Source organism: Mustela nivalis, assembly GCF_964662115.1.
Source record: "Mustela nivalis genome assembly, contig: HAP1_SCAFFOLD_2016, whole genome shotgun sequence".
In the NCBI taxonomy this organism is placed as follows: domain Eukaryota; kingdom Metazoa; phylum Chordata; class Mammalia; order Carnivora; family Mustelidae; genus Mustela; species Mustela nivalis.
Window position 1 is genome coordinate 53,176 of NW_028134648.1, and position 5,503 is coordinate 58,678.

The 5,503-nt window shown below is 39.2% G+C and overlaps 1 pseudogene across 1 annotated transcript; it reads left to right on the forward strand.

The window, feature by feature from the left end:
• Positions 1-3,684: 3,684 nt before the first annotated feature.
• Positions 3,685-4,348, forward strand: LOC309858205 (ubiquitin-conjugating enzyme E2 N pseudogene; annotated as a pseudogene). Its single transcript has one exon. The product of its transcript is annotated as a ubiquitin-conjugating enzyme E2 N pseudogene (transcript).
• The last annotated feature ends 1,155 nt before the right edge of the window (positions 4,349-5,503 follow it).

Here is a 5,503-nt window from a genome sequence, read left to right on the forward strand (position 1 = left end):
TATCATCCTCATGGGTAAAAGCTGAGAGCCTTCTCTTAGGGATCAGCATCATGACAGGGAAGCACACTCTCTCTACTCTTGTTCAACATAGTATTTGAAGTCCTAGCAAAAGCAATCAGACTACAAAGAGAAAGAAAAGGTATCCAAATTGACAATAAAGAAGTCAAACTGTCTCTCTTCACAGATGACATACTTTATATGAAAAGCCGAAAAGACTCCACCCCCATTTTACTAAAACTTATACAGCATTTCAATAATGTGGAAGGCACAAATCCTTGTACAGAAATTAGTGGATTTCTTATTTATTAACAATGAAAAAACAGACAGGGAAATATAGAATAATTTCCAATTACCTCAGCTCAAAAAGATAAGATACCTGGGAATAAACCAAACCAAAGAGGTAAACGATATGTACTCAGGGAACTACAGAACACTCATAAAAGAAATGGAAGAAAACCAAAAAGACGGAAGACCATTTCATGCTCATGAATTGGAAGAATAAACAGTGTTAAAATGTCTATGCTACCTATGGTAATCTACTGTTTTAATGCCATTCTGAACAAATTCCACTGGTATCTTTCAAAAAGATGGAGCAGACACAATCCTAAAATTGGTGTGGAATCTGAAGAGACCCTGTATTGCTAATTAAATGCCGAAAAGAAAAACAAAACTGGGAGCATCATGTTGCCTGGTTTCAAGGGTTACTACAAAGCTGTGATCACCAAGACAGCATGGCACTGGCATAAAAAGAGACACTTAGGCCAGTGGAACAGAGTAGAGAGCTCAGATATGGACCATCGACTCTATAGTACAATAATTTTCAACAAAGCAGGAAAACATATACAGAGGAAAAAAGACAGTCTCTTCAATAAATGGTGCTGTTAAAAATGGGACATCTATGTATAGATGAGTGAAACTCGACCATTCTCTGACACCATACACAAAGAAAAACTCGAAATGGATAAAAGACGTCACCGTGCGGTAGGAATCCATCAGAATCTTGGAGGAGAATGTAGGAGTAACCTCTTCAACATTACCCATAGCAACATCTTTCGAGATATGTCTCCAAAGGCAAAGAATACAAAAGTGAGTATAAACTTTTGGGACTTAATCCAGATCCAAAGCTTCTACACAGCAAAAGAAACGGTCAACAAAACAAAGAGCCAACCAACAGAATTCGAGTAGATATTTGCAAATGACAGGACAGAGAAAAGGTGGATATCTAGGATCTAGAAAGAACTCTTCAAACTCAACACACACAAAAGAGATAATTATATTTAAAAAATGGGCAGAATATATGAAGAGACACTTCTCCAATGAAGACATACAAATGGCGTCAGACACATGAAAAAATGCTCATCATCACCAGCCATCAAGGAGATGCAAATTAAAAGAACCTTGAGATAGAAACTGACACCAGTTAGAACAACCAAAATCCGCAAGACAGGAAACAACATGTGTTGGAGAGGATGTGGAGAAAGGGGAACCCTGTTACACTGTTGGGGGGAATGCAAGTCGGTGCAGACAGTCTGGAGAACAGTGTGGAGATTACTCCAGAAATTAAAAATAGAGCTTCCCTAGGAACCTGCAATTGCACTCCTGGGTATTTACCCCAAAGATACAGATGGAGTGAAAGAAGGGCCATCTGTATCCCAATGTTTATAGCACCAATGGCCATGGTCGCCAAACTGTGGATAGTACCAAGATGCCCTTAATGGATGAATGGATAAGGAAGATGTGGCCCATATACACTATGGAGTATTATGTCTCCATCAGAAAGGATGAATACCCAACTTTGGTAGCAACATGCACAGGACTGGAAGAGATTCTGCTGAGTGAAATAATTCAAGCAGAGAGAGTCAGTTATCATATGGTTTCACTTATGTGTGGAACATAACAAATAGCATGGAGGACAAGGGGAGATGGAAAGGAGAAGGGAGTGGAGGGAAATTGGAAGAGGAAGTGAAGCAAGAGAGACTATGGACTCTCTAAAGGAATCTCAGGGCTTTGACGGTGTGGGAGTGGGAGGTTGGGGAACCAAGTCATGAGTATTAGAGAGGGCACGGATTTCGTGGAGCACTGGGTGTGCTGCTAAAACAATGAATAGAATTACACTGAAAATAAATTTTTAAAAAATGAACAGTTGTATGTCAATAAGCTAAGCAAACTAGGTGAAATGGATTCATTCCTAGAAAATTATAAAAGACCAAGACTGATCCGTGAAGAAATTCACAACATGAATAGACCATTACCAGTAACGAGATGGAAGCAGTGATCAAAAACTTCCCAAAAAACACGAGCCCAAGCCCTTATGTACTCCCTGGGGACTTCTCCTGTACTTTAAGATAAGAAATAACACCTCTTCTCCTGAAGCTCTTTCCAAAAATTGAAAAAGAAGTAAAATGCCCAGGCCTTCTTTATGAAGCCAGCATTACCCTGATCTCCAGACCAGGCGAAGAGCTAACCAAAAGAAGAAAATCAGACCAATATCACTAATGAGTACTGATGTGAATATTCTAAAACAGATCCTAGCTCATAGGTTTCAAAGTACATTAAAAAGATGATCCACCGTGACCGGGTATGATCTCTCTCTGGGTTGCAAGGATGGTTCAACATTCTCAAATCAATCAATGTCATAGAACAAATGAAGAAGTGAAGAGTGAAGAATCACATGGTCCTCTCAATTGATGAAGAAAAGCATTTGACAAAATCCAGCATCCATTCCTGTTTAAATCGCTTCAACATATAGGGATAGAGGGAATATTCTTCAAGTTCATAAAATGTTTCTATGAAAAACCGACAGTGAATATCATCCTCAATGGATAAAATCTGACAGCCATTGCTTTGGAATCAGGAACATGACAAGGATGCCCACTCTCACAACTCGTGTTCAACATAGTATTTGTAGTCCTAGCAACAGCAATCAAACAACAAAGAGAAATAAAATGTATCCTAAATGGCAATCAAGAAGTCAAACTCTTTCTCTTCACAGATGACAGATTTTATATGGAAAACCCAAAAGACTCCGCCCCCAAACTACCAGAACACATACAACAATTCAATAATGTGGCAGGATACAAAATCATGGTACAGAAATCAGTGGCTTTATTCTACATTATCAATGAAAATAAAACTAAGGGCATCACGTTACCTGATTTCAAGCTTTATTACAAAGCTGTGGTCAACAAGACAGTATGGTACTGGCATAAAAACAGACACATTAACCAGTGGAACAGAGTAGAGAGCCCATATCAGAGTTGAGATATGGACCCTCAACTCCATGTTCAATTAATATTCAACAAAACAGGAAAAAATATACAGTGGAAAAAAGACAGTCTCTTCAATAAATGGTGCTGGGAAAACTGTACAGCTATATGTAGAAGAATGAAACTCGACAATTCTCTTACACCGTACACAAAGATAAGCTCAAAATAAATAAAAGACCTCAACATGAGACAGGAAGCCATTAGAATCCTAGAAGAGAACATAGGCAGTAATCTCTTCGATATCAGCCACAGCAACTTCTTTCAAGATATGCCTCCAAAGGCAAAGTAAACAAAAGCGAGAATTGTGACTTTATCACAATCAAAAGCTTCTGCACAGCAAGGAAACCATCAAAAAAACAAACAAAACAAACAAACAAACAAACAAAAACAAAGAGGCGAGTGGAGCCCTGGACTTCCACTTGTGTGTGAGGCAAGCGGAGCCAGAGTCGAGACCAGAGGCCGAACTCGGGATCTGACAAGATGGCCGGGCTGCCCCGCAGGATTATAAAGGAAACCCAGCGTTTGCTGGCAGAACCAGTTCCTGGCATTAAAGCAGAACCAGATGAGAACAACGCCCGTTATTTTCATGTGGTCATTGCTGGCCCTCAGGATTCCCTCTTTGAGGGAGGGACTTTTAAGCTTGAACTATTCCTACCAGAAGAATACCCAATGGCAGCCCCTAAAGTATGTTTCATGACCAAAATTTATCATCCTAATGTAGACAAGTTGGGAATAATATGTTTAGATATTTTGAAAGATAAGTGGTCCCCAGCACAGCACATCCACACAGTTCTGCTATCGATCCAGGCTTTGTTAAGTGCTCCCAATCCGGATGATCCGTTAGCAAATTATGTAGCAGAGCAATGGAAGACCAACGAGGCCCAAGCCATAGAAACAGCTAGAGCATGGACTAGGCTATATGCCATGAATAATATTTAAAATCGATCTGATCATCAAGTGTGCATCACTTATCCTGTTCTGCCAAGACTTCTTCCTTTTTTGTTTGCATTTAATGGACACAGTCTTAGAAACATTACAGAATAAAAGCCCAGACATCTTCAGTCCTTTGGTGATTAAATGCACATTAGCAAATCTATGCCTTATCCTGATTCACTGTTGTAAAGCATAAGCAGAGGCTAGAAGTACCATCTGGATTATTGTGAAACGTTTAAAAGCAGTGGCCCTTCTCTGCTTTTATTTATTTCCCCATCATGGTTAAGCACTGTGAATGAAGGTAGTTGTCAGGGTTAGCTGCAGGGGTTTGGGTGTTTTTATTACTTTTTTGAGGGGGAGAGGTAGTTTTATTTTAATTTTATGGGCTCCTTTCCCCCTTTTTATGGTGATCTAATTTCATTGGTTAAAAGCATCTAACCAGTTCTTTAGAATATGCTCTCTAGCCAAGTCTAACTTTATTTAGACATTGTAAATGGACAAGCTTGATTGAACCAAAATGGGAACATTAAACAAACATCACAGCCCTCACTAATAACATTGTGACTTTGCTGTCAAGTGTAGAATCCTTCCTCTAAGAAAAAGCTTGTGACCTTTTTGTATGGCTTGTCTGGAAACTTCTGTAAATCTTATGTTTTAGTAAAATATTTTTTGTTATTCTAAAAAAAAAAAAAAAAACAAAGAGGCAACCTACGGAATGCGATAAGATATTTGCAAATGACAGTACAGACAAAAGGTTGATATCCAGGATCTATAATAAACTCCTCAAACTCAACACACACAAAACAGGCAATCACATAAAAAATGGGCAGAAGAAATGAACAGAGACTTCTCCAATGAAGACATAAAAATAGCTTTCAGACACATGAAAAATTGTTCATCATCACTAGCCCTCAGGAAGATTCAAATTAAAACCACATTGAGGTATCATCTTACACCAGTTAGAATGGCCAAAATTAACATGACTGGAAACAACGTGTGTGGCAGGGGATGTGTAGAAATGATAACCCTCTTACACTGTTGGTGGGAATGCAGGTTGGTGCAGCCTCTTTGGAGAACAGTGCAGAGATTCCTCAGGAAATTAAAAATAGAACTTTCCTATGACACTGCAATTGCACTCCTGGGTATTTACCCCAAAGATACAGTTATAGTGAAGAGAAGGGCCATCTGTACCCCAATGTTTATAGCAGCAATGGCCACAGTCACCAAACTATGGAAAGAACCAAGATGCCCTTCAACGGATGCATGGATAAGGAAAATGTGGTCCGTGTACACTACGGAGTATT